The sequence below is a fragment of the Chionomys nivalis genome, chromosome 15 (assembly GCF_950005125.1).
Source record: "Chionomys nivalis chromosome 15, mChiNiv1.1, whole genome shotgun sequence".
NCBI lineage: Eukaryota > Metazoa > Chordata > Mammalia > Rodentia > Cricetidae > Chionomys > Chionomys nivalis.
The window spans coordinates 16,450,416-16,459,735 of record NC_080100.1 but is presented as its reverse complement, the minus strand read 5'-3'; the positions used below and the strand labels follow the sequence as shown (position 1 = coordinate 16,459,735).

Sequence of the window (9,320 nt, the reverse complement as noted above, 5' to 3'; positions counted from 1 at the left end):
CTTACTTGGACAGTCAACCTCTTTTCCCTGACATCCCTGTCATTGTCCAGTGTGCCCATAGATAATGATGCTGTAGTGGAAGAGAAGGAGGTTCTGCATGAATCTGAGAACATTGAATACAATTCATCAAGGCTGACTTGGCTACAGCTGTTTCTGAGTGGCATATCTACCAATAGCAGAGGCAAGCACTAAGCCTAATATATGGCACCATTCCCAAGGGTGACAATCCAGTGACCTCATGGCAGGATGGCTGCTTTGTGCCATTTCCTCCATGGGAAGGATGCTTTTGCTTTACTGGAGTAAACATTTATCCTCATTATGAATTTTTTTTCCTGCATACAATGCTTCTGTCAAAACCAATCCATACACACTTACAGAAAAAAATTAATCACAGCCATTGTACCCTTCACATTATTGTGTCTCACCAAACATCACTTCACAACCAAAGAAATGCAACAGTGGTCCCAGTATCACAGAATCCACTGGTTACATAAGAAATGGGAGTTATAGAACAGGAATTGGAGAGCAGAAAATTTAGACTTTATTTGATAAACACGTATTATATTCGTATATAAACATCTTAAACACTGACCTACAAATAAAAATAATGTTATATTTTTTTAAGAAAATATGTATTCCAAGCAATTTTACACTTTCTATTATTATTCAACAATTTACGTTCAGCAAAACAGTTATGTTTTAATTCTTCAGTGCTGGGTTTGGTGGAAGTTGTTATCTATTTCACTCTTAAACAAAGGAAAAAAAATCCCATTCCTGATTTCAATGCTCCACTTTCATCATTTCACTGTCAATGGTTTTCTCTTTGTATCTCAGCAGTGTGAGATTTTACATTTTAATCTACATGTTGTTGTTCAGGATCTAGCTATTCTTTTTCATAGCATTTATATCCGTGAAAATTTCATGAAAAATCTCTTTTTTTGAAAATCTTTTAAAAGTCAATACTTCAATGTGCAAAGACAATATTTAATGAAACATGATGTAAAAAATTAAAGAGTGCTTCTTTTGACAGCACATATACTAAAGTTGTAATGATACAGAGAAGATTTTCAGGAATCCAAGCAAAAATGACATACAAATTAATGATACAGTCCATAATTTTTAAAGGGTCAATGACATAACAAGAAAATTCACATAGGCACATAGTATCTCTCAGAGACTTAACTGAGAAAACAAGGAGCCTGCATATGTCTGGCATTTGCCCTCTGCATTTATGTATGGAAGAGTTGTATAGCTTGGTCTTCTTATGGGACTCGCAACAGTGGGAGTGGGGCTGTTTCTGACCTTTGAAACTCTAGTCCTCATACGAGTTTGCCTTTCCCAGACTCAGTACAAGGGGAAGTGCTTAGTCTTACTGCAGGTTGATAAACCATGTTTTGCTAATAACCATGGGTGACCTGACCTTTTCTGAAGAAAAATGGAGAACTAAATTGGGGCAGCAAAAGGAAGCTGGGAGGGAGAGACTTGAAGGTCAGGAAGGAGGGGAAACTATGGTCAGGATGTAAAATAAATAACCAAATAAGTTTGAAATAAGAAATAAAGGAAAATAGTAAAAGAAAGAGTGTCATTTTATGGTTTGTTTAATTTCTCAAAATATAAAAAAAAATGATGTACAATTTTTACCTAGATAAATGATAGAGAGAGAGAGCATGAGAGAGAGAGAGATGATAGATTATACAACCCAAACACTGCAGATTTTGGAGACCTAGTACTTGCAGATGAGTAGGTGATAGACTGAAGGGGAGAACTTATTACTAGTACTCTGTTAAATGGACATAGTACTATACCAACTCTAAAGTTGTCACTATAGCTACATATTATTGTATCTTTTCAACCCTCATCAGAGAAGAGTTTTTATTCAGTGATGGTGATTGAGTAAGAATGTTTACCACAGGCTTCTGTATTTGAATGCTTAGTCTCCAGGGAATGCTACTACTTGAAAATTAGGAGTGACCTTGTTGGCGTAAGTATGAACTTAATGGAACAAGAATGCCACCAGAAGAGAGGGCATTGAAGTTTTAAAAGTTCAAGCCAGGCCCGATGCTACTCTTTCTTCCTGTTGTCCTCAAATTTGATTTCAGAACTCCCATCAGCTTATCAGATACCTTGTCTGCATGTATGCAACCATGGAAGCTGCCATAATAATAATGGATTAAACATTTGAAACAGTAAGAAAGAGTCAGTTAAAGGTTTATTATATAATAGTTTGCATGATCATGATGTCTCCTCCCAGTCAAAGAAGACTGAGACAGTGATTATTATAAAGATCCACAATAGTCAATATGCAAAGAATAAAGGGGTGCTTCTCCATAATGGGACATCTATAGAACATTGATTCCTTTTAAGACTCATGAATTTTTTTCTAGGGTGGGTGAAAGCATTGTGAGAGCCAGAGATAGTGGATTATTTCAAGGATAAAAGCTGTGGTGAATGTCACCTGGCACATATGAATCACAGTGGTGATTGCAGCATATGTGTAATCTGCACAGTTTCAAACCTGAAAAAAAATCCCAGCATAAAGGGAGAAGTTGGGGCAAACATTTCACCTTATTCATAACTGATGACATAGAGTGAGTCATTTTGATTCAAAGTTGTGATCTAGGTCACTCAAGTTCAAACAGAATATCCCACATCAAAAGTTATGTCTATCTGAAATTAGATTTAAGATACTAAAGAAAAAAGAACAGGAAGTTAGGTGGGTAATGATATAGGGATGGAACAGGGAGGTATTGGGGAAAGGAGGTGAAATTGGTCAAAATAAATTATGTAAAACCCTCAAATAATTAATTAAAATATTATTAAAAAACCAAAATTAAATTATTTTTAGAACACCTTAAAATTTCATTAATTAACAAAATAAAACAAAACAGCAAATAATGGGAAACAAGACTATAATTGCTTTCTTAAAATTTCTAAGGACAATGGCATTAGGTTTCGATCCTAATACATGAACTGGCTTTGTGGGTGCTTAGCCTGTTTAGACGCTCACCTTCCTGGACATAGATAGAAGACCTTCGTCTTCCCGCAGGGCAGAGAATTTGGACTGCTCTCCAGTATCGAGAGGGAGGGGGAATGGTGTGGGGGAAGGAGAAGAGGAGTGGGGATAGGGGGAGGGGACTGGGGGGAGGGGGCAATATTTGGGAGGAGGGGAGGGAAATGGGAAACGGGGAGCAGGTGGAAATTTTAATTAAAAAAGAATAAATAAAAAAAAGAGACATAAAACAGATCTAAAAGACAAAAAAAAGATTAAATATGTGTGAGGATATTAATAGCATAAGTTATTTAAGTAGACAGAATTAATAGCTACTTTTCTGAGCTCTACTTTACTAGTAGTAGTTTGGTTTGGTAATATTTATTTCATAGCTTCTAAAATATCAAAAATGTGTTTTGATTTAAATGTTTAAATAAGAAGAAATAAAACGAATACCAAAATACTCATATTTCCTTTCTCTGGAATTCTTAAGATTTTGGTCATGTAAACCAATCTTCAAAATAGTTCACATGGGCAAGAGAGATGGCTCAGCAGTTAAATGCTCGTATTGCACTTGTATCCTGTACAAATTCAGAAACTAACATCCAACTGTCTGTAACTCAATCTTCATGGGACATCCAACCCATTTGGCTTCTAGGGCACACTCATTCATTTTTACCTATGTACAGACACCCTCACATTTGCTTTATTTTTTTAGTAATAGTAAAACTATATTTAAAAATATAGGTGTTTCCTACCGTAACTCAGTGTCATATAGACAGTAGTTTCTCGGTATATTACTAAAAGCTTTGTTTTTACTCTTTCCATTTTTTACGCATTTCATAAATTTGTCCCATTTTTTCACCAATTCACACCTTTCATATAGCCATCCTTTGTCTTTTTGAACATTCCTGGTGTTTTTTATTAATTGCTGTTATAAAAATATATTTTTGTAATATACATATTGATCTCTATATTTCACCTGCTAAGTCTGTGTTATTTGTATTTACCTTTTCAGGGCTGACCATTTAGTAATGGATAAGCAATGCTATGCTCTTCCCTCATGAAGACAATATCTTGTGCTCTCAGCAAGCCTTCATGTTTTGCTTTCTCTAGGGTTGAAGTCTCCTGAGATTTTTTTTCCCCTTCCATTTTGGCATGTCTATTTGTGCTCTCCCTGTTCAGCTCTTATTTAGGCAGCTTTCTTGCTGAGACTTTATTGAAATAAACTTCTTTTTCTCCAATTCTCTATTTTATTACTTTAAGTGTTTTAGAATTTTAAGAAAATATAATCATAACATTTTCTCCCTCAGCTTTCTTACTTTACATCTACAAGGTACCCTGTCTCCAAACCTTCCCATTCCCCCATCCAGTCACTCTCAAATTTGTGACCTCTTCATATTTGATTATTATTGCTGCATATATGCATAATATACAAAAAACAACTTGGAAAGTGTGATTAGTGTTGTTTGTGCGTACATCATTTCTTGAATGACAACATTTTATCGCATAACCAATTAGGGGCTCATTCCTATGAGAGAATAATTCTCTAAGGAGTCATTAGTTGTTAGCAGTTCTCTGTCTAATTCTAGGGCTCCATGTGATTCTCCTACAATGTCGTCTTGTCTGTTAGTGCTGTTATATTTCAGATCTTCTTTAGGCAGACATATAAACTTCTAAATTAAACATTAATTTTCTAAATGCAATAGAAATATTTTCCTGTAATATGATGCAACATATATAGTATCTAAATATATATAATCAAATTATATATGTAATTAGACAGTGTGAACTACTCTAAACATATAATCTATGAATACAAAACAGAATAATTGAAATGTGTTAGCTAAAATGTTATATTTATCAGATGTCTTAACTCTTGTATTAATAAAAAGAAAAACAAGTATTACTGCAGTTCTGTTGCTGTGACATCTAAAAGACACATTTTTATGTGATAGTTTTACCAATTGTTTTAGTAAAATATTTATGTAAGTTACAGATGAAGAAATAATTTTTCATTTATCAAAGCTACTGACAGATAACTATTATATAAAATTATTCTTCAATCCACCCATCCCACTTAACAATGATAATACATTGAATAAAATAATCACTTCCTGGCATGAGAACTTCATACTTCAAACCTAAGCTGATTCAAGATTAGTTTTCATAGTGGTGGGTCACCTACTTCATCACTGAACTTTAAGGTTATTGGCCATTCAGATGAATGAAACCTGCAGAGAATTTCTAACTATTTTAAATGTTTGGTATGTTTTCCTTCTCTCCACATATCTGAAATTACATAGCTTTTTGCTCCTTTGCACTATTCTCATACATATTTTAAAATATAATCAGAAAAATTTTTATGGACATTTTGTCTATGTTAAGGTTTTAGTAATTTTACAAGTAACTCTATCCAAAATGTTTATTTTCAAATTAAATATTGAAGCATAAATCATTATTTAATTTATAATTAACTTGAGATATTGTCTCCCGTCCTCATTGATAAATTATTAATAGAACATAAATTACCTCAGAAAGTACCATTTAAAACCTTCAATAAATAAACATTGTAGCTTATAATAACACCAAAATCCTTCATACATTTATGATATTTTAAAAAGAGTATAACATTTGTATACATTTAGGTTATTTATCATGTTTTACTTGTATGCATTCTAAATTAGTTGTCATTGCTTCACAAATCCTTTTCATCATATTGCTACCAATTTTTTCTGATGTGTTGAAAACTCTTCTCTAGAAAATTGCAAGCATGCATTTTTAATTTTTTCTAGTTAGCACACCATGCACTATACATGTCTGACATATTACAAGTGTTATAAAGCTTGTGATCGACAACTGTCTTAACCAACACTCATTCTTCCCACTACTTCATTTATGCTAGTCTCTGCTACACACTCAGTTTTTATCACATATGAGTTCTTGCAGTGTCTATCTGTTTTGGACTGTTTTAATTTCTGGTGAGCATTGTCCTCAATATAGATTTGTACTCCAAATGCCAACATTTCCTGTTTTTGTGGTTGAATTAGACCACAGTTACATACAGATTATATTATAATACACCCATTGACATGTGTTTTTAATTTTTGACATTATTAACAAGATTCTATAAAGATTCAATTGTAAGCAGCTTCACAAGGTAGAAAATTTTATTTCCTTCTGATGGAAACAGAATTCAGTTTTCTAATAAATATTAAGACTTGCTTTTTGTCCTGAGGAAGAACCATGGTATGGTCAGTGTTAAGTCTGTTCTATCTGCTCAGAATGCAACTTTTCTTCACATATATCACAACACTTTTCTGTGGAAAGAAATGAAAAATGTAGAGACTAGAAAAAAACAAGAGAAAAGAGAATTATAATTAAATAGAAGACAAAAATACTGAATGAAAGAACTGGATTACAAGAAATAGACAAGTCTTTAACATAAAATACATAAGAAAGAACAGAAGAAGACTCAACAAAACAAAGAATGAGACAGACACACAAATATTTATCAGAGATGTCTTTGATCTATGAATAGTACTATAAACTAGATAATCTCTACAAAATAGACAAATTGCTAGACACTTAGTACATACTATAATTATTAATTTTGCTTGCAAGTGTAATATAATTGAACAAAAAAGCACATAAAGTAGGGAAGGATTCATCTCGGCTTACAGCAAAGGTATGAAGTAAGACAGGCCCATATGGGGAATCAAGAGAATGAGAAAACCAAATACCTTGGTAGGCAATCAAAAAACAGAAACATTAGAATGAGGTAAAATACATAAGGCTATAACACATAATCTATCTCAATTACCAATTTCATACTATTAAGCCTCATCTACAAACTATATAATCTCTAAGACAACAGTCCTTTTGGCCAAGTGTAAAAATGTTAGTCTCTGGGTGAAACTTAACAAGAGCCATATCATTCATATTAAATATATGAAAAAATAAAAGAAGAGATTGACATTATGAATAAGGAATTTATATGTAATTTAAAATAATTTCTTGTTAAAGGAAAGCCAAGGATCTAATAGCTTGTGGGCTGAATTCTACTGAAAGTTTACATGAATACTTATGCAAATCTGTTCTAAAATTCCCCAAAGATTTAAATGAAAGCATGCACTTTCAAATTTATTAGAGATTTGATTTTCTATATGCAAAGTCTATCAGCTCATGATGGAAAAATAATATATATTTCTATAGCAATATTTGTATTAAACATGAAAAACAAATGCATTTTATATGAAATATTATTATACCCTAATCAAAAGAGACTTAGCTCTGTGATGTAAGGATAATTAAATATAATCAAATCAAAAAATATAATATATGTGAAGAAACTAACTGTCTGAGGCTCTTGTCTTCCATTCAGGAAAAACTCTTTCAATATTTGTAATAGGAAGAGTTAGTTCAACACAATTGAGGCCACAAATGGTTACAAGCCAAAAGGTATCATATTCAACAGTAATAATCAAAATAATTCTATACATATCAGGAAAAAAATGTTCTGTGTCATTAATTTTCACTAATGTTGTCCTGGAATGTCTAGTTATAACAAAAGGAAGACACAATAAAAGAAAAAACATAATTGGGAAGGAAAGTTATTAAACTTCTAAACGTTTATGAGAAGATACAATGTGGAGAAAATTAAAGACATCAGGAAGTCATTATACACCAGGTCAATAAAATTTGATAGCTCAACTAAGCATAAAATCTTGATTGTACTGGTGCAACAGTTAAGAGCACTTTTGATATTTTCAGAGAATAAAAGTGTGGCTTGAAGAACACACACTAGGCATTCACAAGCACATACCCACACACAGACACGTAAGTTAAAATAAGAAACTAAAACTGAAAAGGAAACAAATGCATTTCCTTACATTAACACTAGTCTGTCCAAAGGAAAAAAAATCTCAATTTCAATAGCATAAAAATCATAAAATGAATAAGGAAAGCCTTGACCACAAGAAAAATAAACTAATTGGAAAGTGTAACACTAACAACTTGAACGATAGGACACAGAAATAAATAGAAGATGCCTTCTGCATTGTGGGTTGGTGTTGGGTAACCCTGCTAGTGGGGGCTTGCAGTCTACATTAGCCTGAGAGCTTTCCCTAAGCTCAGAAACATGGAAGATTCCCTCAGCACCAGAGAAGACTTACTGTTCTCCGCCTGTCATTGTTTGGAGGATGTTTTTAGACCTGGATGCCTGACTTATCTCAAGCATGCCCTTTGATATAGTTCCCTTGCAAACACCTTCCCCTGTGGACCACATAGTAATTAAATAACATGTTCTCAGCCGGGCGGTGGTGGCGCACGCCTTTAATCCCAGCACTTGGGAGGCAGAGGCAGGCGGATCTCTGTGAGTTCGAGACCAGCCTGGTCTACGAGAGCTAGTTCCAGGACAGGCTCCAAAAAAAACACAGAGAAACCCTGTCTCGAAAAAAACAAAACAAACAAACAAACAAAAAAAAACATGTTCTCACTATTTTCGTGGGCCCCACTGTCATTAACTCAGCCTTACTTTGGAAGCATGCCATTTAATGCACAATCGGGTTTGTTGCCAGGATTCCTAATCATATATATTTCTGTACTCTGGGATAAAGCTACATTGATTCACTGAAGTCATATCCTGGAAGGCTATCTCCATTACATCCACAGTTGTCCAAATCCTGTTCCCTTCTTCTGCTTCCTCCTCCTTTACACTCTGACAGTTGATCCCAAGATATGAAGAAGAACCACAGATTGAAATAATTTGTACTCCTAAAACATAATACTTAATAGAAAAAATGTAAATTTAATGTGATTATAATAAAACTTCTAGATGCATTTTATATAGAAAAAGAGGCATAAATCTTATTGTTTTGAATGAACAAAACAACTAAGGCAAAATGACCAAATAAAACAGGAAAAATCAACAAATTACTTTTATGAGATGATCCTAAAAATTAAAACATTTACAATATATATACACTTATTGAAAACAAGAAAGATTTAAAATTGAAACAAAATATTAAGACTAAAATCAAATGTTTATTAAAGAATCATATTAGCTTTGTGAATAGCACATTTCACAAAGTTACATATAGTTTCCAATAATATCCTATTTTTTATTTAAAATTCATTTTTAATTTTTAAATTAAATTGAAAATCTATTGTAAATAACACATGTTGACAGTGACGAAAAATTCTTAGTTCTTTCAAAGCAGCAGTGCTCCATTTGGTGCAATTTTTTTTCATTTTTTTATGATTAAAAATTTCTGCCTCCTCCCCGCTTCCGCCTCCCATTTCCCTCCCTCTCCCCAGCTCCGTTCCCCCT

General features: G+C 33.2%; 1 non-coding gene across 1 annotated transcript; it reads left to right on the top strand.

The window, feature by feature from the left end:
* Positions 1–1,014: 1,014 nt before the first annotated feature.
* LOC130887699 (U6 spliceosomal RNA) lies at positions 1,015–1,120 on the top strand. The gene has a single exon (XR_009058393.1). It is a non-coding gene; the product is annotated as a U6 spliceosomal RNA (small nuclear RNA).
* Positions 1,121–9,320: the final 8,200 nt, after the last annotated feature.